General features: G+C 43.0%; 2 protein-coding genes across 3 annotated transcripts in view; one reads left to right on the top strand and one right to left on the bottom strand.

Annotated features, from left to right (window-relative positions):
• LOC137281533 (large ribosomal subunit protein eL33-like) overlaps window positions 1-23,018 on the bottom strand; it is a 37,464-nt gene extending 14,446 nt beyond the window's left edge. Inside the window, exon 1 of one of the 2 annotated variants that reach the window (XM_067812818.1) lies at window positions 22,977-23,018. The gene's annotated coding sequence lies outside the window, so the exon portion shown is untranslated. Of the gene's footprint in view, window positions 1-18,617; window positions 18,752-22,976 lie in introns of those variants that run through there. The other variant, XM_067812819.1, reaches the window with a different exon arrangement.
• Window positions 23,019-23,187: 169 nt separating this feature from the next.
• LOC137281525 (dynein regulatory complex protein 9-like) overlaps window positions 23,188-24,585 on the top strand; it is an 83,879-nt gene continuing 82,481 nt past the window's right edge. Inside the window, exon 1 of the mRNA XM_067812805.1 lies at window positions 23,188-23,325. The gene's annotated coding sequence lies outside the window, so the exon portion shown is untranslated. The remainder of the gene's footprint in view (window positions 23,326-24,585) is intronic.

The following is a 24,585-nucleotide window of genomic DNA, read 5'->3' as shown; positions in this document are numbered from 1 at the left end:
GCACACAAACGTTAATGTTTAACACTATCCTATCAGTGAAAGGAATTTATCAAAATTTATTTAGAAATTTTAACTTAAAGGCTGTGTAACTCTGCATGAATCCTCTAATTTGAAAACACTGATAGTATTTTCGTAAACAGACAGTTTTAGATGCCAGGAACCCACATTTACCCTTGAGCTTACTTGGCCATGAATATGCCACGTCAGCGTCTATTTTTTTAAATGACCTACATCTGACTGGTTGATAAGAAGGTCACCAACGATAATTGGTGGTTGTGCGTGAGCATTTTGAATAATGTATTTCCGTGAATGTTCGTTGTTTCCCAAACTGTGACGAAGCAAACTGTGATTAGTCAATGCATACATGTAAACTGTGACCCGAGTTTACTTATGCTGATGTAGGGGCGCGTAACAAGCAGGAAGTAAACAGTTCTTGTTCAACTTCTGATCTTTTACGTTTCAATAACATATTTAAATAGATCTATTTTTTAAAATATCTTTAAGATCAAATTTAAGGCCTTTTCAAGGCAATCTTTTAATATTCAAGGTCTTTATAAGTCAATGCTAAATTTAAGGTCTTTTCAAGGCAACTGTCAAATTTAAGGCCTATTCCAGGCCCGTGCGCACCCTGTGAGATGATCCTGTGTCAGTGACACAAAGCATTTAAGGAGCTGTCAGACACAGTGTGGCATCGATCTATTAAAAATATCTGAGAGACCACGAAAACGCCCATGTACAGAATTGTTGCTTGTAACCAAGATAAATTTAATCAATGAATCTGAGGCTACTCCAAAGATTTTACAGAAAGACCTGGCTGACAAGTACCAGATAAGCAAAGAAACCGGATCTGACATTTTGAAGAAAAAGGAAGAATATATGTTGACAGTTTGAAGAAAAGGTGACTTTTATGATATTTCGAATGCACAAGGGAAAGTTTGAAGTAATAAACAAGGCTGTCTGCATGACTGGTTTACGTGTGCATGGACAAAAATACATACCACTGTCGAAGTCAGTCTTGAAAGAGAAGGCATTTCAGTTATCAGTGGAACTTGTGACGGATGATTTGATTTCAAAGCTTAAGATGGTTGGCTAAGTTCATGGAGTCTCGTCATAACATCAAGCAGCTAAAGTTAGTGAAAAAAGTGCTGACTTAAACAGTGTTACTGTCGACATTTTCAAAGCCAGCTTCCCCTCAATCGACGACCACAATTTAGAAGATACCTTCAACTGCCATAAACAGACTTGTATTTTCGAGCATTACCAGACAAAACTCTGTCAGAGTAAAGTATAGCTGCCAAAGGTAGGGAAAGTGTCAAAAGAAAGGTTGACTGTGCTATTATGTTGCAGTGCAACAGGCGAGAAGCCCAAGCCTCTTGAAATCGATAAAGCTGTGTTTAAAGAATGTGAATGTGGAGACGCTCCCTGCGACTTGGCAAGTTAACTGGAAGGCATGGATGACCTCACACATTCAGTGATTGGCTAGATCAACTCAACAAGCAGATGCCAAAAAGAGACGAAACTTGTTTATTGACAATGCTCAGTCCCACCCTGAAGAGATAGTGCTCAGCAATGTTACAGTAAAATATCTTCAGGAAGTAGTATATACAATGGGGGTTTTAAAACACTTTCAAGAAAAGTCTCTACAAAGCCTTATTTACTAAATAAGGCTTTGGTTGGGCCCTTAGCTCTTGCTACTATTACCCCTACTACTTAACGTGTGTTGGAGGTAACACTGTGCCGTACGGTACGATCAATAATTCTTCTCTTACAAACCCCCTACCCGGCCCATCCCTCAAGTAGTATAAGTTAGGTTCGTCGGCTTTCATATCCACTTTATCTATGTTGTAAGTTTTGACTGACCATATAGGATCGGTGGCCCGCTTACGGCTATCACCCTCGTGTTCCCCCGGCTGGTATAGATACCTCACTAGGACCCTATCTGGTATCTGTTTCTCCTTCCCACGCAATGGAGCGGCCGACTCTGCAACTATTGATTTTAGTTTGATAGCGTCTGCCGGTTTCTGACCTTTGTATCGTGTTTGGCTAGCAGTTGTGACACGGCACCCATGAACTCCTGGACCACTTTCAAAAAAAAAGTCTCTACAACGCCTTATTTACTAACTAAGGCTTTGGTTGGCCCCTTAGCTCTTTCTACTATTACCCTTACTACAAAAAAGTTGGCGGCCTATGTCACGTTTATATCGATGAAACAGTTTAACGTGAACCGCCTATGATCTCTTTGGTGTTTGTAATAAAGGCTTGCTGGGCTTTTTGTATCCCCTGTTCTATGTACTTTTTTTTCTCGTCTTCGCTGATAGCAGACTTACGAGACTTGGACCGAATATCTTGTTTCATTCCGTTATATTTTGTGAGTTCAGAGAGGATTGAACGAAACTCCTCTTCTGAGATCTTACTATCAGAGAGTGCCATGGAAATACGCCCACTTACTGTGTTGAGCTTTGCTTCGGCCAGAACCCTGATCTCGTCGTGTTTCAATGCCTTACGATGCAGTCTGCGTGATATCAACTTAAGTGCCAACCCTGCCAACCCTGCCGTTATTTCAATACCTAGCACTATAGGTGCAGCCACGATGGTAGCTAACAACCCAACACCTGCCGCCCCTAGTCCCATGCTGGTTGCCATAAGGGTAGTGTCAGCCCCGTCCACGATATTGAAAGCTCTATAGTACTTCTTACATAGTGCTTTCCGCGTGTCACGGTCTTGTTCTAGTTGGCGTTTCACATCACATAACTGCCTCAAGCGGAACCCATCTACGGTTTCCAGCGTCTTCGCTACTTCCTCTACGACTGGGTACAGACCCATCCTATAATATATATTTTGAAAGATATTTTAATTGTGTTTCAGTTAATACTCTATTAATGTATTTGAAGTCTACAAGATCTAGACTAGTAGTCAGGGTAATAGGTGAGAGGCTAATAGACTTTCCTGTTGTAATAAAAACCCCACTGAGGTTTATTAAGCGGTTTATAGAACCCCAGTGGGTATCCTGTTGTATAATAATACGACAATATTGGTCTCGGTGTTCGTCAAACCAGTGTATTGACACCCCGGGTAAAATTTGGTGTACTGTTGGGGGGTTTTCATTGTCTAAACCAAAGAAGACTTCTATGATGAGTGTGAAAGGAGGGAATATTCTATAAGGACTATTACTAAATGTTAATTTATTGTTTGACCTAGCACTTAACCCCCTTTTTTCCCCGTCCCAAATAGTTATCATGAGTAATTCCCTCTCTGGAATGAAATCCCCGGGCCAGATACCGTTGTTCCTAATCTTAGTGGTATACACCGTATCTGCGTCTAATGTGATATAAGGTGAGGCGAGTGTTAAGTTGATCAGCCATTTGGGCTCTTTTAAATCTGATAACGACACCAGTCTGTACACGTTGTCTTTGAAGTGCAGGATATATAAGGCGTCTTCCTCACCAGGCTGATCGAATCCCTCCGTATCTCCTAGTCGTTAAGCGTAGTGTTCGGATGACTGGTCATTATTATACTATTACGATATAATTTCCAACTGGTTTTCTGATAATAATTCAGGGGTGAACTTCATACCCATGAAGTGTATGTTGTCAGGCAGGAAGATCTTGGTTAGTGATATCTTGTTTTCCACGATCACGTTGACCCCCTGCAGACTGGTGTTGTAGCCGACACTCACCCGCACGTAAACGTTGCAAACTTGATACTGGTGTCGTTTCACCCACCCGAGTTTGATTCCCTTCACGATCTCGACATCATTCCCCGATGGTTCCCCTAGGTAGACTTTGATGATCAGTGTTGAGTTTGCCGGTAGACTCTCTAGTATACTTACCACGCCTTCGAATTCAGACACCAACTGTAATGTCACGTTTGGTATGGCCGGTTTACTCGATAGCATGTGGGCTGCCATAGTGTTGAGTGGGCTGACGACTACGCTACGTCTCTGAGTTGGGACGTAAGCCACGAGCAGGGTTCCATTGTTCACGACTTTGTTTAGGTGGTTGTCTTTGTTATCCGTGAACACGTAGGGGGAGCCGAGCCTAATATTGAGAAACCAGTCGTTATCGGGTAACAACACCCACTTATCATCTTCGGTGAAGACGAGCATATATGGCTTGTTTCGGGCGATGGTAGTGCTCTCAACATCGTCTAAGTTGAACAGTTTACCCCCGAACGATGGGTATATTATCCAGTTATTACCGGTGTTGACAAGGGCGTACTTAGTGTTGATTTTTGCTCTTGTGGTATCTACTATATCACTTAGGGTTCCACCGGAGGGGACTTCAACGCGTTTGTAAATGTTGTTTTTCAGTTGCAAGGCATACGATTTACCATCTACTCCGGGAGCGTCGAAACCGTGCGTGTCTCCGAGGTCGGAGATCCCAATATTAACGCATTTTTTCACTCCGGGTCCTTGTGCGCTGGTCATTTTACATGAAGCGTTAAGCTGAGGTATCCTATATTTACAGGATTATGATTTATATCTAACACCGATATTATCAGCTCAGGTATGTTGCCCTGGGTTAATCTCTTATACTGCCGTGGTGAAAACGACTCGGTTCTACCGTCGTTGTATTTCTCAGTTTTCACCGGCACTGCTCTCAGTATAGTGGAAGGGTGACCTCCTTGAATGTTGTACGTTGTGCTCACCTGACCGAGATGAATGTACAGCTCTCGGTACGGTACTAGGTCGGGTAACTTCGTGCCTGTGACGGTTGTTGTTGGTTTTATCTCGTCAGGAGACATACCGAGTATCCTCGCTAATGGTCGGCCGAGCCTCAAGGGGTTTCTTCCGTTGTTGATTAACACCACTGTGCCGTTTGAGTCGTTCATCTTGAGTTCGGCTCCCAGGGGTTTGAAGACCTCGTCGTTTAGAGAGCACACGCTGTAGTAGCCGTCAGTTATCTGGCTGCGAGTTCCACTGACGAACAGCTTATTGTTGCTGGCGTTGATGTTAGTCCATTGCGGTAGGTAGGTGATATCGCAGAGTGCGACTTCGAGTTGACCTGACGTGTTATCGATCGCGTGCGTCAGCTGAACGGCCTCACCGCTCGTTATTCCTGGAAGTGTTATGTACATATTATAATATATAATTTATATATTATAATATGGACTTAGCACACTTGAAAATCGTGGTGGTAGGTAGTACGGGGTTTAAAGCAACCTTTATTAATATCTTTGAAAACTATATTGTGTCCGTTAATAACGCGCAGGCGGTGGTAAACTGGAATCAAAACCCAATGCAGTTTTGGCAGAACCAACTCAACTTTGCTGTGTGGTGTGCGACGACAGGGTCGGGTGTGACACTAGACTATGGTATAGACGAACTGAGTAAGGCAGTCATTTTGTTTCATATTTATTATCAAACGAGACGAATATTGAAGGAAATAAGTGCTCCTCTTCCCCAAGATAAAGCGTGGAGTATGACGAATAACCCCTATGATAAACGCGCTTATGAACGTGTTTGTGGGGAGTTTGAGATTCCAACGAATAAAGACTTTCGCCTTCCTGGTGTGAACCATGGTCTCGGTATAGTTCTTGTGTACTTCTACAGGTCCGGAACATATCAGGCCGGTTCTAAAGATGGTTCATACAACCCAAACCGTCATACATTTACAGGCCCCACAACGAATGAAAAGATCCATGTCAGCTGTATAAAGCAAACCAATCCTGATGCAGCCACAGCATGGACTAAAATGATCTCAAAAACATCGAAAGAATTCACTCGTGCTGGTACAATACGCTTGAACGACTCGATTCGAACGTACGTGTGGGCGCTGTTGGGTGCGCAGTCGATGACGCGTTCCAACATCCTCGGTAAGGTAACTGCTTACGACGCTCAGAAACAGTTCGTTGCCAACGTTGAGGATGCTATCAATTCTCCAGTTGATCTCCCGCGGGCCATCGACCGTTACCAAAACGTGTTAGAATACGCCAGATCGAAAGTCAATTACGTGTTTGGCGTGGGGCTGTACATGGCTCCGAGTGATATGCAACTGAGAGTAAAAAAAGTGGTGGGTTATAACAACAAAATAGTCATAGCCACGGCGGATCAAAAGTTGGGTATCAACCCCGATATTAACACCCCCTATATCCCACACATTCCACCACGTGAAACGGGTATAGTGGCGCCACCCCCGGAGTCTAAAGTTCATGTGGAGGTACCCCACACACACCCCCATATTCAGGCCTCCAATCATATTGATAATAAAACGGCCCTGGTGGTTGGTGGGGTAGCTTTGGGACTTATTTGGTTAAAAATTTCTTAGCCGCTACGTACACCAGACCCGCCACGGCGACGATGGCTGCCCACAGGTTTTGACTGAACCACAGGGCAGTTTTAGCCAGAGCGCCCAACAACCACGAGACGATGCTACCCAGGATGCCGGGAAGGGCTTCGGCGGCTTTACCAGCCAGTTTAGCTAGGCCTTCCCCGAGTTTTTTTTATCCAGTCTTTAACACCACCGACACTTGGGGTTCCTCCGCCGCCGGCAGACCCCACAGGGGTACCCCCTGTCAGTGACACCACCAAGGTTGATATGATGAAACCCAATGCAGTCAGAATGCTGGCGATGGTGATCCCTTGCTCCCGGAACAATATCCGAATCCTGTCTGCTAACGTGGTGTCTCGGTGGAGGACTTGATTGATGGTTTCCCGCACACGGTTGGTCTGGGATCTAAGCTTTTCTTTGTAGCCGGACGCTGTCTCCAACCAGGTCTGCCTTTCATCTTCCAAATTACGTATTCGTTCCTCGATGGTGGCTTTCATAGACTCGTCCTCAGTTTCATCGAGTTTTTTCTTTTCATAGGCGATGTGGTCGTCTATCTCACTCATTTTGGCCGTGCTTTTCCAGAGCTGACCACGAATGGTTTGCATCAACAGGTCCAACCCCTTCAGTTCCCGAAAGGTAATTTCGAGACCCGGGAAGGGCTTGTTCTCGTAGTCGGCCAACACCTTTTTAATATCATTAATATAAGTCATGTTTTGATCCGATGGGGCGTCCCTGATGCCTTCCAGACTTTGAACTAACTTCGGAGGAAGCTTAGGTCGCGCGCCACCGTAATCTCCGAAGTCTAGTTCATCGCGGATAAAGTCACTCCCATGTCGACTTCTCAGTGTTGATAAAGCAAGCTGTTCTCTCGTGCGTTTTTTCACGAGATCGATCTCCGGGCGAGCCTTCAAACGCAGCTTGCCATTGCTGAGGGTAAACTTGGAATAGTCTCGCCACAGCGGCTTGATGTTGTCTCTATTTTCAACTGCGTTGTAATAATCGTCGACGGCGCCCTTAATGAGCTCGTCACTTTGCGAGAATGAGGTCTCCTGGTCATCATTGAATGCCTGGGCACTATCGTCCCACATATCATCCATAGGTATGTCTTCATCCATTAGTATTAAAAATATATTTCCTTTATATAACAATGTACGGCAGAAAATTAGATCCTTTCAGAAGATTGAGAGAGCCACTAGGCGCCAGAGCCGTTCGCCAGTCGGTGACCATCACCAACAATCCCAGCAAGATAGACCAGAATCAAACTCTGCTGGTTAGATTTCCAAACCTTGGTGAGAATGACCTCATTGTACCAGGCACTGTTCGACTGGCGTTCAATATCACGTTGACATCCGACAACGACAAACGCGAGCTAGTGCGGAACATGGGTCGAGCTATCATCAAGAAAACGACAGTCAAGATCAGCGGTAACGAGGTGTTGAGTATCAACGACAGCGACGTGTTTCACTGCTACGGGGATCTCTGGAAAAGCGAGGGAGAACGAGTCAATGATGTGTACCAGGGTATCAGCAAATCAACCCGGTCGCGCATAGGGTATGCCTTCACGCCAGACCAGCTAGACAAGCTATAGGACGGTGAAAAGGCCATCGCTCGAGCATACGGGAATCGATTCTGCGTGCCGCTCGACTTCGAGTTGCTCACGGGACACGCGCCGTTTTACCAGGCCGCGCTGGGTGATAGGCTCGAATACGAGCTCACGTTTAACGACTATAGCAAAGTAGTGCGTACGCCGAACGGTGATGAGGCCAGTTATACCATAGACAACATCTCTCTGGAGTTCGACATGGTCACTAGCCCGGAGCTGGCCAGGCAGGTTCGAAGCCAGTACTCTGGGAAGATGGCTATCCTGTACGCTCGCGTACTGAGGCATAGATCAGTCGTGCGAGATAAGAGCGACACTGTGTGGAATATCAACCTGAACGTGCCGGCGCGATCGATGAAAGGTATCCTGGTCGTCCCCGTGGAGGATTACGAGCCATTCCGGAGGGACAGCGAGAAGTTTTTCAACCCCGAGATTGAAAAGGTGGAAGTGACCATCGAGGGCGTGCCCAACCAGCTGTTCAGTCATGGTATGAGACCACACCAGCAGTGGGATGAGATAAAAAAGCTACCAGTGGGGACCCCACATTATATAACAAAGGACCTGGACCTCGGCTCCGTGCAGATCGGTGAATACCTGACCACCAAGTACGCCCTATGGTTGGACATGCGATCCACGGATGATGATAAACTGCACGGTAGCGGGCGCCGTATAGATAATGGCAGCGAAGGGATAACCATCCAGATTACTAAGAAGGCTCAACCCGCTGGTAAGTTGAAATTATATCTGTACGTTATTATGGACGCGCAACTTAATATAGACAATGGGAGATTCGTGCAAGCCATCTACTAAGTGGGGGACACCCCCACACCCCCAACTACCCACTGACCCACACTGCGCCATAGGGTGCAGGCAGACTGGCTGTGGGAAGACCGTTTTCGTCTTGGATATGTTGGAGGGTTACTACAAGGATGTGTTCGATAACATCGTTATCATGTGCCCTACTCTGAGCATGAGATAATCGCGAGATAACAAAAAAGAGAGACATGCTATCGTACCTGGCCTTCTCCGGCCGGCATGCAAATCACAGCGTCTGGGTGCTAACGCAGAAGTTCAACTCGGTGTTGAAAGACCTCAGGGAGCAGACGCGATGGGTGGCCTTATTTCACTGCAAGGACAGGGATTCGTTCGAGGAGTGTTTGAGAGAGAACGATGTGATGAGCAAATTAGAACGAGAACGGGAACGGGTGAAGAAACAGCTCGCTGAAACTAAACACGCTAAGCTCGTGCTCAAGACCGACCAACCAGTAGCATATAGGGTGTGCTAAAGCTAAGCAAAGCTAAGCAAAGCTAAGCTAAAGCTAAGCAAATGCTAAGTATAGCTATGATATTTGAAGTGTTTGTCGTGTGCAACTTAACCTTCATTTCTCTGTGTTTTGTCTGCATCGGGTATTATATAGTTAAAACTAAATCTTACTTGTTATATTATAAGATGGAGTGTGAGGAATTGCTCGAACAATTGTTGGTGGAGGGTACCCCCACTGATGATAAGCGAGAGAAACTGGTGGCGTTGGCTGTTGGCGGCAAAGCCAAACATTACTTTGGAGACTACACTCCGGATAAAATTCACAAAATGTCAGCCGAAGAAATCGATAAGCTGTACGCTAGATACGAGTCCCGGCTCGGAGCAGAAATGACAAAGACAATAGGATCGGCTATGATCCAGATATACACCGGTATTGTATCATACTTCCTTCCCATTCCACCAGAGCGCCGACTTTACCTGTGGGAGGACCTCGAGAAAGACCCTTTTATCGAACACGCCGTGAGTTCTATCACCTGCGGGCTGTACCACAAATATGGTATGTTGTTGGCTCCAGTGACGGCGGCGATTATCACGGCAAAGCATTGTCAATTTGAGAGAAAAAATAATAATAATAGTATAGATGGATGCTGCTCCCGAGGTGACGGAACCAGTGAGGGAAACCCCAGTGGGGGTACAACCCACACACCCCACAGTGAGGGAAACCCCCACATTGAAGGAAACTCCACTGGAGGAGACCCCTTCAGTGGGGGTACCCCCAACAGTAACCAGACAGAAGAATCCTAAGAGAGTAGCTGCCGGTAAAAAACGGTGGTGTAACCAACATAAAATTATTACAGTGACCAACCAAACCCGACTGTTGTTGGCTGTAGGCGTAACTGCTGCCTTGGCTATCTCGTGGTTATATACACGTGAGGGAAACCCTCACCGTGAGGTGGTACCTGAGGGGGTAACCCCCACTGTCGACCCGCATATCATGTTATAATTTAAAATATTTTTATATATACATAATGTCTGAGGGGAAAACGTTCGTCAACGACGCATACCACGCCACAGTGGTCGCCAGTCTAGCAGTAGGGTACACTCGGTTGACTAAAATGGTGCTTAAACAACCAACTATCAAGCTAGATTTCAACCTGCAGGATATGGGTATGCTCATAATGAACCTTGGTATGGCGATGGCCACAAAAGACATCCTAGTAAAACAAGGGATAATACCTGATAAAATAATGAAATAAATATAGGATGGCCACGATAGCTATGATGGTCGGTGGGGCGTTAGTGAATGCCCTGGCATTTTCCGGGAGTAATTTCCTCTTCTCGAAACTACGAGATGATCACGCAGCTGAAATACAGGAAGAAAGGAAGCGGCACGATCTCGCTACTGAGAACTTACAAAAAGCACAGGCCGAGTACGCTAAAAAACGCCTCCAGAGGATCGATTTTATTAACGAACAACTCCAGCGTGAAAACCATGCCGTTCAAACATTCAACGATGTCGATGAAGCAATGAAAGAATACTACCTACTAACTGGTAAACGATTGGAACCGCTCAATAAACCCACACTCGCTCAGTACTACACACCATCCAAGGGACAAATGAATCGTGAACTGGGCTTCATAGTGTTGGGTATAGCAGCTACTGCGTTGGTTGCGAAGCAATTAAATTAAATACCTATATAAGTAAACATGAGACCCGCTCCATACCGATGCGAATACATACTTATGGGGAAGACCGAGGCCTGTGGTAGGAAATGCAGGAATCAGGGGTTCTGTTGTTTCCATATGGGAAGTCCTAACTACACGTGTTCTGTGTGTGGTATCGGGGTTAAAGGACACTACTGTCTATGTAAAGCTCACGGAGCGAACGTAGTCAGACATCAACTCATCTACGAGAATAAAAAGGACTACATAAAAGAACGTAGGCGACTGCTCAAGATAGACTCCAAATAAATGTTTACTCATGCACAAGGAACAGCCACATATTTTTATCAAGGGTTACCTCCCTTTACTGTGACCCAATTAGACATTGGTTATGTTAGGTGTAAACACTATGACTACTGTACGCGAGCTTAAGCGGGTCGCAAAACAGAGAGGTGTGATCGGGTATTCTCGAATGCGGAAGTCAGCATTGTTGAGATTACTAGGTTTAGAAGCCCCTCCTACGGTAAAACAATTAAAAGCTCAAGCAAAACAGCTTGGATACACGGGTTATTCAAACCTGGGGAGAGCCGGGTTAGTCGAATTGTTATCACATACCCCCGTAGCACGTCCCACTGTAAAACAACTGAAAGCCGAGGCACACGATTTGGGTTTAGGCGCGTATTCACGTATGAGAAAACCACAGCTTGTAGAATTATTACGACAGAATAGAGCTATTGACCTACAGTTCGTGCGCACTGAGCGCGCTGTAGGCAACTATTTGAGAGGTTGGCGCATGCACGTTGATAGAAACATAGACATTACAGATATCAAGCCTCTGATAGCTGATAAGGTCAACCAGGAACTATATAACCTAGGAAGTATCAAGTTTCAGATCACAGTGAAAATGTCGCTCGATAAGCAGGTTGGGAGTACCACTGAATATGTTCAGCCTTACTTCCGAGGTAAACAAGAGGTCGTCACACATACAGAGACCATTGACGCATCAATCGATACCAGTTTTCAGCAGATACGAGAATACCTAGAACGCTACACACACTTGGGGTCCGGGTGGGCTGTAGATAAAATCGATAATGTCTATCTAGACATAGCTAACTATGTGCCGTTCAGAGGCGGGTCATACCTAGCCTTGCCCCCCTACTATAGGAACAAACATGCCATAGTAAACGTTAAGAATAGAGGAAACGATTGCCTGAGGTTAGCTATCAGGTCAGCCTTATTTCCAGCTGACACTAATCCGAACAGGTCTTCTAATTATCCTCAGGAAGATGGGCTCAACTGGGATGGTACAGATGAACCCACCCCCATATCCCAGATCACTAAAGTAGAAAAACAGAATAATCTGGCTATAAATGTCTTTGGGCACGAAGGTAACACAACAATAGTACACAGGGTCAGCCCGGTGAAGGATCGCCAAGTTATCAATATATTCATGATCCAGCGAGGTGACAAGTATCACTACACATGGATAAAACACTTTAGCAGGCTGTTGTATGACCAATCGGCACACAGAGAAAAGACCCACTTCTGTGAACGATGCCTACATGGCTTCACACGAGCTGATTTATTAGAATCCCACCGGGAGGATTGCCAAGGTGTGGGGCAGACGGCCATACGAGTCGACATGCCTAAGGAAGGTGATAATATCCTAAAATTCAGTAACCACAAGAACCAAATGTCTGTGCCTTATATCATATACGCCGACTTCGAAGCCTTGGTGGTGGGGGAATCCCCCAAACAAGAGCATAAAGCCTGTGGGTTTGGATACATTATCGTCCGTTGTGACGGGGAAACGAAAGCTCCGGTAGTGTATAGGGGCCCTGACGCGGCTGAAAGGTTTCTAAAGTGTTTGCAGGAGGAAGAAAAAATTATTAGGAATACATTGTATAGAATCGCTCCCATGCGTATGACCCGAGTCGACAGGCTAGCTCACGCTAGTAGCACTAACTGTCACGTGTGTGACTCACCACTTAACGGTGATTCGGTGAGAGATCACTGCCACATAACTGGTAAGTATAGAGGCGCCGCTCACAGCGCGTGCAACCTCAAGCTTAAAATCAACCCTAAGACAATAAACATCCCCGTTGTCTTTCACAACTTGAGAGGGTACGACTCACACTTGATCATGCAGGCCATCGCGAAAATCGATGGTAATATAACGTGCATCCCCAACAACATGGAGAGATACATCTCCTTCAGCTTAAACGGACTTAGGTTCATTGACTCGTTTCAGTTCCTCCTGTCGTCACTCGACAGTCTGGTCAAGGCCAACAATACCTTCCCTATCACCGATCGATACACAGACGCCGAGACTAGACCCCTGCTTATGAGGAAGGGTGTGTACCCCTATGAGTACATGGATAGTTGGGTCAAGTTCACCGAGACCAGACTACCCCCTATTGACTGCTTTTATAGCAAGCTGAATGAGGCGTCCGTCTCACGAGATGATTACTCGCACGCGACTAACGTATGGAATAAACTGGGTTGTAAGAACCTGGGTGATTATCACGACCTGTACTTGAGGACAGATGTACTGCTGTTAGCCGACGTGTTTGAGACGTTTAGGCGAACGTGTTTCAAGCAGTATAAACTCGACCCCGCATGGTATTACACCAGCCCAGGTCTGTCGTGGGACGCCTTGCTTAAAAAGACCGGAGTTAATTTGGAATTGCTCACAGATTACGACATGCACCTATTCATTGAGAAAGGTTTGCGAGGTGGGATTTCCATGGCATCCAAACGATACGCGAAAGCAAATAATCAATACGTGAAAGGTTACGATCCTAACAAGCCAACCAATCACATTCTCTACCTCGACGCAAACAACCTGTACGGCTGGGCCATGAGCCAGTATCTACCTACAGGGGGATTCGAATGGGTACCCCACGTTGATGTTATGGGGGTTGCACCAGATTCGAACAAAGGTTATATCCTCGAGGTTGACTTAGAGTATACCAAGGAATTACACACATCGCACAACAGCTACCCCCTGGCCCCCGAACGTATGAGGGTTAACCCAGACTGGATGTCTGAGTACCAACATAACTTGTTAGGTGGGCGTGTGACAGACGTTGAAAAACTCGTGCCTAACTTAATGAATAAGACCAAGTACATCGTTCACTATCGCAACCTACAGCTGTACCTGTCGTTGGGTATGAGGCTGACCAAAATACACAGGGTGCTCATGTTCGACCAGAGCCCATGGATGGAGCCCTACATCAGAATGAACACAGACCTACGAAAAAAAGCCACCAGTGATTTTGAGAAAAATCTCTACAAGCTCATGAACAACTCGGTGTTTGGTAAGACTATGGAGAACCTGAGGAAACGCGTGACTGTGAAGCTGGTTCGGTCGAGTGAGGAAGACAAGCTCAGGAGATTGATAGCCAGTCCGGCATTCAACCGTAGTAAGATATTCACAGACAACCTGGTTGCCCTACACATGAAGAAAAGCCACATAAAATTCAACCGGCCTGTTTACGTGGGGATGAGCATCCTCGATTTATCCAAACACCTGATGTACGACTTTTACTACAACGAGCTCAAGAAACAGTACGGTGACAGGTGTGAAGTGCTGTACACTGACACGGATTCCCTGCTGATGGAGATTCGAACCGAGGACGTGTACGAGGACATGAAAAAACACCTCGATTTATACGACACCAGCGACTACCCTAAGACCCATGCCATACACAGTACGGTAAATAAAAAGGTCCTAGGTAAGATGAAGGACGAGTGTGCTGGCACGCCCATAGCTGAGTACATAGGTTTGAGACCTAAGATGTACTCCATACTGAAAGCCGACAATAGTGAGATCCGGAAGGCTAAGGGGGTTAAGAAGTATGTGGTGAAACAACACATCAAACACGCCAGATTCAAGGAAGCCCTGTTCAAGACCCGTACCTTTAGGCATAAAATGAACACACTTAGAAGTGATGGACATAAGATATACGGACTGACTATAAACAAGACGTCCCTGTCGCCTATGGACACGAAACGTTGGATAGCTATTGATGGGATAAACACATACGCGTATGGACATGAAAAAATTTGAGGCTATTTACTACAGCCCGCGTGGGTACTGGAAAGGAGCTAGCGCAGTAGATAAGCTAGCTAAAATAGTACCCCCGGAGGAAGCCAAAGCGTGGCTTAAAAAACAAGCCCTGTGGCAGATCTATTTGCCGGCACCACGCTACGTGCCTAGAAGGAGGTTCGGTATTAACATACCTAATAGCGTTCACCAGGCAGACCTACTGTTCCTACCCCACGACAAGAGGTACAAGTATGCCTTAACCGTAGTGGACGTAGCCAGTCGTTACAAGGAAGCCGAACCCTTGACCACGAAAGATTCGGCCCAGGTAGCCAGAGGATTCGAACGCATATACAAACGCAGCCTGCTGACGTGGCCAACAGAGCTGCAAGTTGACCCCGGACGGGAGTTCATGGGTGCCGTGTCACAACTGCTAGCCAAACACGATACAAAGGTCAGGCGTGGCACGGCCGGAGCCCATCGCAGCCAAGCCATAGTTGAGAGATTTAATAGGACTTTGGCTGAGCGCTTGTTCGGCCATCAGTATGCTAGGGAGATGGCCACCCCTGGAAAACGATCGACTGAATGGGTCACGAGGTTACCCAAGGTGGTGTCGGCAATCAACCATGAAGTCACCCGTCTCACCGGTAAGAAACCGGCAGACGCTATCAAACTAAAATCAATAGTTGCAGAGTCGGCCGCTCCATTGCGTGGGAAGGAGAAACAGATACCAGATAGGGTCCTAGTGAGGTATCTATACCAGCCGGGGGAACACGAGGGTGATAGCCGTAAGCGGGCCACCGATCCTATATGGTCAGTCAAAACTTACAACATAGATAAAGTGGATATGAAAGCCGACGAACCTAACTTATACTACTTGAGGGATGGGCCGGGTAGGGGGTTTGTAAGAGAAGAATTATTGATCGTACCGTACGGCACAGTGTTACCTCCAACACACGTTAAGTAGTAGGGGTAATAGTAGCAAGAGCTAAGGGCCCAACCAAAGCCTTATTTAGTAAATAAGGCTTTGTAGAGACTTTTCTTGAAAGTGTTTTAAAACCCCCATTGTATATACTACTCAGGATAACACAATATCAGTTCCTCAACCTCTTGATAAGGGAAATTGTGCCTTCAAAAATTGATATAGGAAATTTCTGATGAAATCCCTGATATCATGGGTCAACACATGCAACAGTGTGACCAAACTTTCAATGAACATTAATGTGTTTGACGCTATGCACTGGATAACCAAATCACGGCAGGATATGACAAGTTTGACAAAAATGAAGTGTTTCAGTGTATGTGGCTTTTCTACATGTGCACTATATTCTGTAGAATCTGACAAAGATGACATTCCACTGGCTTGTTTCAAACATGATGAGAAACGCATGTAACTTGGATGAGTTTGTGAATTGTGACTGCGACATTCCAACAGAGGACCCAGAAAGTAAGGACTGGGAAGCAGAAATTTTGGATAAACCGTGTGGTGGTAATGAGGACAATGAAGAAAGTGATTCACTAACTACCAACCTTATATATCCAAAGGTCCTCGAGATGTTAAGGAGAATAAAACATTTTGCCATGGTGCAAAACTCACTTTAACTGTTGAATCCAGTGGCCAGCCACTACAGGAACTGATACTCAAATGGTCACTTAGCAGTCAGTCACAGTCGTTGATGACCGATTTCTTCAGAAAATAAAGCTTTTGTATGATGAATGTACATGCATGATATATGTAATAAGTGAAAGTACCATATCAGTGTTTCATCTTTCTATGTGTGTCAAGAACAATAGTATGATCATCAAAGGGAGATAATTCTGTGTAGCTTGAACTGCCGTCTAATTCAGACTTTTCAGTTGATCAAGCCAGTTCGAACAAGACAGAGTGCACTGAACACTAGTTAAATATGATTTTGAATGACCAAAAGGATTTTGCGTGACCCAGCTTGTACCATAAAGATTTTTAACCAAAAACCGCTTTTTAACCAGTCAACCAGAGGCATATACTCACATGATACAGAGTTCACAGAGACTCTGATGTCATACATGAAGCCTTTGTTTATCAAGAAAATATCTATGATTAAATAATGACATTTAGAAAGTGGTCAAATGCAACTTCATATTTTGGATTTCACTTGAAAGTACTAGAATTCGTACTTTACTAAGAAAGTGAAATTCAAAATATGACATATGCTGCAAGTAAAATATCAGCTCATATATCATAATTAATACTACTTGTCAAACAGTTCAAGTAAACTTATCCTCAGTACTTTTCGTTACACTTGTCCAACAAAACCTTATGGGAGGTTGCGTCAGGTAACCTTTGAGATTGACCAATCAGAACACAGCTAACCAAATCGCAAAAGTGGACATTCGCACATACCTTTGGAACTTTTTATCTCGAAAAGGTTCGTACCCGAATGATTTTGAATGCGATTTAGTGTACATTCGCTTCTGGGTGATGCACATGGCATTCATACAACCATGACAACAGTGAGTAAACAGATGCAGAAAATGGTCTTTTGGCAATATTCAAGCATGTCATCTTACGGAAATATTAGCTAATGGTAACCATATCAACAGAAACCCCAAAGTGTATATACTGCAGATCAAATAACTGTGTTATATGCAGATTTTTGTTTGTGGAGAAATCTGTGTCAGTGACCTGAATATTTTGAAAGCCCGTCCTATCTCCAAATAGCAGCCGTTGTCTGATTAAATCTACTTAACCATCTCCATGATTGGATGGTCATTGGTCGCTCATCATGCTCATAGGTTACCTGACGCGACCTTTTACTAGGTTTTGTTAGAGTCAGTGAAGGAGTGTAACGAAATACACTGAGACTATGTTTACTTAGACTGACTTGTCAAACACAATTTTAAATGTCTTATTCTACTGTTTATATATATATGAAAGCTGCTTTTTATCATATTTTTCAAGTAAATTGAAATAAGTTAATTTTTCAAGAAAATGCAGTCTTAGACACATTAATAAAGCATGTAGGAAGCAAAAACTGAAGCAATTTTTGTCCATTTAAACACGTCATGACATCCCCTTCCCTTTTTCTTTCTTATTTTCATTTTTACGCTATTGGAATTTACCATAAAAGATTTCTGAAATATGTATGTTTGTGTTGGAAACGGTGACAACAGCATGAAATACCTCAGTTTTTCAAAGGTTTGTACATATCACTGTAACCAGGGCTCCAAATAAATTTTTAACATGAATATGTATGCCATAAAATTTTTCAATATAACACTACTAAGTAAAATCAAGTGAGTGAGTGAGTGAGTGAGTGAGTTAGTTTAGTTTTACACCGCACTCAGCAATATTCCAGCTATATGGCAGCGGTCTGTAAATCGTGGTAAATAATCTAGTCTGGACCAGACAATCCAGTGATCAACAGCATGAACATCGATCTGCAAGTGGGAACCGATGACATGTATCAACCAAGTCAGCGAGCCTGACTACCCAATCCTGTTAGTCGCCAAGCATAGTCACCTTTATGGCAAGCATGGGTTGTTGAAGGCCTATTCTAACCTTCACGGGTCAGAAAAGTTAAGAGTACATTTAGAGTACTGAATGCACAGAATATAACGGCATGTCAGTTAAGTTTCGTTCCATATATGCACCTCAAAACTGCTACTCGTGTGCAAACAGGTCAATAAACAATAAAGCAATACATTTTCAGATAAATACGTCTGTAAATGATTCTCAGACAGTACACCATTGCTGTAGTGCGTATCTGCTACTTTTCCTGATTTGTTTCCTACCGTATTGTGCATAATTTTTATCCGTACATATGCCGATGCTGCCCTTGTCTGGAGCCCTGCTGTATCCTTGCCAAGAGTATTTCCACAGGTGTAAGGATAAACACTGCTTTCTAATGACGCTTTTTCGCCACACTCTGCAGTAAGGATCATGATGGGTAAAAATATGACACGAGACCCAAGTCAGCCAATCAAATAACAGTAATGAATACTGTCCTCTTAAAGAACGAATAAACTCAAAATTTTTGTACCCTCTTAACCATTACATATGAAAGACTAAAACACCAAACTCATTCATAAACAACTTGTGGTTAATTCATACCGTGTGAAGTGACATTAATATTTTATGCAATATTATTTTGACCCTGACCTTGCTACAAAGAGTGAAATTGTTATGTTGTAAGCAATGTCATGTAAAATCCTATTGTCCATCAATCAAATACATGTGTTTCTATCAGTAGAAAGTAATTTGGATTTTGTAAGTCAGTGAAAACAAACCTGAACAGCATTTAACCTCAGAATGGGTGGTGCCGTTTTTTGAAAATCGTGAAGTCCTTTAGAATTAATGAGATTATGACAGAACTTGTAACAAAATGACAGCTTCCATGGAAGCTGGGGAGTGGGGTGAGGGTTTGAAGTCACAATAGTGAGCAATAAATTTCTTCCTTTGCTAAATTCATTTGTTTCATTAACGTTCACTCACCAGTATGAAGACACCAGTCAATGTGCGTCTTTATATTTGGTCTTTTAATCCTAATTACTTTATCATACTTGTATGCATTTTGAAAGTGAGTGAGTGAGTATATTTTTACGCCGCACTCGGCAATATTCCAGCTATATGGCGGCGGTCTGTAAATAATCAAGTCTGGACCAGACAATCCAGTGATCAACAACATGAGCATCGATCTGCACAATTGGGAACCGATGACATGTGTCAACCAAGTCAGCGAGCCTGACCACTCGATCCCGTTAGTCGCCTCTTACGACAAGCATAGTCGCCTATTATGGCAAGCATGGGTTGCTGAAGGCCTATTCTACCCCAGGACCTTCACGGGTCGCATTTTGAAAGAAGCGATCTGCTGATACTTATAGCGAATGTATAACATAAATGTAATATCTAGACATTTTATAGCTTGCCACTGTGAATTATAATTCACATGCATGCATGCCCTAGCATATGTTGCCTGTATCATTGCACTTCACGACAAAAGCAATGATTCCACTGAATGCTATGACAACTTAATACAAACAAAATGCAAACATTAAAATTAAAACAAACAAAAGTTATAGGAGCAATGGCAGGCTATTTTCTTGTTCGAGGATTGTATCCATCAGTATCCACAAAAACAAGTGACATGCCATTCATCTGAAGATTTTCCAAGTGATGTGTCTGTTAACAGTCTAATATGTGAAAACATGATACATTGTTTCAGGTTTTTCTCATTGGTGTACAGTCTCATAGGTCATCAAAGATAGCACACCTGACAACTAATTGCATAATGTCTGTCATTATTTTTAAAAAAGTAATTCAGTCACCCAATAATGAGCAACCAATCAATGTGTTGGCGGTTAATCCTTTGAAAGAAGTGTGTTGTTTTTACACAGACACAACAGAGTGTATTCAGTGTTGGTTAGTTAATGTACAGACATAAACACTACCTTTTGACAAATTAACATATAAATCCGCAAAAGAGTAATTAATCAATCAGCATGTTATCGGTTAATCCTTTACTCGATCCAGACACAAGAAAATGTGACCTTTGTTGGGTTGGTTTGTACAAATGTGTCAACGAAATATTAACCCCATGAAATGTAGATGAATTCTGCATAGGCCCTCACATCTATAGGACAGACCACGGTGACGTCAGTGTTTTGATCACGTGGTGCGCCCGAGTACTTCCGGTAGGCAGAAGTTAAACATAAACACGAGAGAACCACACAAACTGCATACATTTGATCGTTGACTTTTCATACGTAACAACTCTTCCCGGTATGTATTTCTTTTTCTTTTGGTGTGTTGTGTAATTAGACAAGTACACAACCTTTATCTTTCTAAAACATTTGTGCAAAGTATCATATTCACAATATCCAGATTTCATCCTTCAGTACTCTGGCCCAATACTGCAAGTCTTCGTTTTTTAAGCAAAAACGTAATGCAAAAACTCCCAAGTGCTTGTCTCGCATTTCTTTCAAACAATGCAAATTTTAAACAAACAATCCCTCACATCCTGTTTCCTTGCTTACATGTTGTCACAGAGTCAATGATATAATCAGGAAAGGTGACTAATCTGCCTCACCTGCCAGTCATACATGTTACATAAACACCACTCCAAACCTTCCTTGTCAACTATAACAACACATGCATCTACAGTTCAAAAGTCTTTAAATGGCATTGAGTGACCATTTCATCACAGCTTTGCCTTCTTACGAAAACAGATAAAGAAGTAGCTTTGATCTAAGCTAAGTCTTTAAATGGCATTGAGTTATCATGTCATCACATTAATTCCTACTTACAAATAACACATACAAAAGCAGCCTTGATCTATGCTAATCTCATCAACAGGGTGGTTTTAAAACTTTCCAGACACACTTGTGGTAGGCATCAGCAATATATTCTTTATTCCTAACAATCCAGTATGTAACTTGAACAGTCATCTCACAAACATAATTTTCTCTTACCAGACATCCAGCAAACACAGAGGTGATTTACCACCGACATTGTGGTACTGTATCGGAAAAAGGTGTCTACTTTCCACATATTCATATGCTTTCAGTGACTTGAAGGCTTTCATAGATTCGAGGGAGAGCTGACCTGGGGTGTCTATCAGATAGAAATAAAATCTTAAGTATATAATCCGACCATTCTTTGCCTTTCACGCTACACCGGTTGCCATCGTTATCATCAGCCATTGCGGCTTTCTGCCTACCCATGTATGAGTGAGCGTGGTTTGTGACGTCACTTCCGTAAACATATGGACACCGCTATACCTCGTATTATGAAGTTCGAGGCGACGGAAGCCGAGATGTCACATGACTTTCACTATTGCGCGACTGCATAAAAAGTATAAATAGCAACTTGATATACTAGTACCATGGTGTAACGTGTTTTCTGGGTTATAGCGCAAAAGATGATCATGAACATTATTGCGTATCAGTAGATTATCAAAACTGTAATTCCGTAAATAACTATCACCTAACCTTTTATAAATTTATTGTTAGAATGTTCTGTCGTCCGTTGGTTTCAAATGCAACATACATTTCGTGTCTTGTCTGCAAGCACTAGCACTAGAAGTGGCGTACCATGTTTTCGGATTACACGTTATTGAGCGGGGTAACGCCCTTGTATGCAAGACAATAAAATGTGTCAGGTATTTTTTCAGCAGAGTTGTATTTTAAATGCACCCAGAGGTCACATGCCTGGTGTGAATTCTGCTGCCCACCTAAATAAAAAAAATATTTACTAGAGATGACCAATTTGGTGTTCAATGTTTATTTATTACGTCTGCAACATTCCATTCAAGTCACGTGATATTTTTGTTTGGCTTTTCACTTGAGCAGATGATGGTCTGTGTCAGATGAACTGTAGACAGTGGCACGATATTAACAATTCAGTGAATAACTTTCATTCTTCTGGACTACTTGTCTTGTGTCTCGGCTTGTGACAGTTGGCTAGTGAAGGTCTAGTGGCCATTTTATGTTTAGTTCTAACCCTGAATACACGGTGGAAGGACTCACTGAGAGGAAATTTACCATCTGAAAAGATGGTATGGGCTGTACTCTGTCCATATTATGACCTTTACACAAGAGTATGAAGTAAGGACACAAGCTAACGAGAGGGGAAACTTTCTGCAATTTGTCCGGTTTCTAATCAAGTGATGACCAGGCCCATTGGTTAATATTTAAATCTAGAACTGCAAAGAGAACATGGTTCGAGAGATTTTCCTATTTCGCAGACCATTTTTCCAACAACGAGTGAACTGACACCTTCCAATACCATACATAAGCTGTGTCATGTTTGTGACTAGAAAATCCAAACCGTATGAAGTTAAGTTGAGGAATGGAAAATATCGACGTAATACTACACTTAAAATAAGAAAAACAAAGAATCTATGCGACTCCTTGAGATATAGTAGTGTGGGCATTTTCCCAACTGTAATGGACTCACGATCAGAAATAATTTTCAATCCCCCTTAACCATCTAACAATCCATCAAAGATCGTTTCACACATGAGACATCAGTTCAAGAAGGTACCGTAATTAATAAATAAGTGTTTCCAAGGAAACGTTCCTTTCGGTGTAAGCTATGATGCAATTGACTAAAACAAAATTAATTTACATTATTTTTGACTCTCAAATACTAACCTCACACACACACCGAGAAACAGCGGAAAGGGAAGTATTGAAGGGTTCGGGCCAAATGAAATATGTTAAATCAGAAAATCATAAATATAGCTTTTCTATTCAAACGTATATATACTAATACAAATTATGGGCCACTTTAAAATAAGCCATGCTTGAAATTATTGTTTCGCATTTTTAATATCCAAACACAAACAAGAAGGGTTCGACTGCGATACTACAGTGGAAATACTTCCTGTTATTCGTTGGCAACAGTAAACATTCTGGAATAAAACGAGGCAGTGCGTGTAAATGAACTGATCCCTCATGTGACATGACACTGGAGCAGAAGGACTACTCAGCATAGTTCAAGGTAGTATAACGTCTCTTAAAAGTATATTTCAGATTGATGATACACGATGATGATCATCATCCTGTTGTTAATATACTGTCGTTTCCTAGTATAACGGGTAAGGGTATTCCGGATCACGGCTATTCCAGATCACTGCCAGATCAAATTAATCCCTAGAAACTGTAAATCACGGTGGATTTCTTCACTCAGACTCTCAGTTTAAATGCGAGACAGTGCTCTTTAAGGTGATATCTTTTGTTTTACTTCATGTGAACCAGAATTTTACTTGCGTGCCCTGTATCCATCATCGTGTATCGCTACGTCATACGTTTCCGATCGTCATAATATTATGTTTTCGATCGGCCATTATGATTCTCATTTATAGCGCGATAATGCGGGAGAATCCATGAGAAGCATCCTGCATGTCAACAACGTGATCCCCGCTATTGGTGGGAAATAAATATACTATGAATCAAAGTTTATGCGTCAACAACAGTAAGAAATCAACGAAAGATTTATTTTAACTAGGGACTCATTAATGCAATATGTACCTCATAGTCAAATGCATAAAAATCCTAAATCTTTACTCCAAAGATGCCATTCATGTTTTTTCGCCTGCATGGTTTACATAATATGTTACAAGATCACGTTACTAGTCATATGACCACTCTGCTAGATCTATTTTCATGGCTCGCCAAAATGGCAAAATTGATTACGTAAAATCGGAATTGAATTGCAAAATTCATTTTCAAGCAGATATTAGTGCCGTTTAAATTATTTTGCCTCATGAAGGCTATCAACGCAAAAGGACCAGATACCAGCAGTGTAATTATTAGGCTCTAGATAATGATGATAAGGGGCAGCTGGATGGGGAATCCTATGACCTTCCATCTCATGTGGTACACACCATGATAAATGACATGGGAAATCTGCTTACGCAGGTGTTTTGTTCCCGGTTACAGTTAAAGAGCAAATTAGAAAGGGAAATTCTTTATTATCTCTGCAATCTGAAATGTTTGACTGTATAGTGAGAGTTTTTGATACAAGGGGCATGTCGTACTATCACAACATTTCTAAAAATATTCAGTCAACGAAAGGATCAAAAACATATGACATCACGTCCGGCGAAACGTTGAGATTGCTTCGATAGAAGTGGCAGCTTAATGATAGAAAATGCGTGATGTGCATGGGAATATAACAGTTTATGAAATAAATGTTCATTTTGTCTGAAGGTAGGCTGAACGGTATTAAAAGATTGTTATTATTTTCATTCACGAAATG

This window comes from Haliotis asinina, chromosome 4 (genome assembly GCF_037392515.1).
Source record: "Haliotis asinina isolate JCU_RB_2024 chromosome 4, JCU_Hal_asi_v2, whole genome shotgun sequence".
Lineage (NCBI taxonomy): Eukaryota > Metazoa > Mollusca > Gastropoda > Lepetellida > Haliotidae > Haliotis > Haliotis asinina.
The sequence above is the reverse complement of the archived record's forward strand: the minus strand, read 5'-3'. Positions and strand labels throughout refer to the sequence as shown.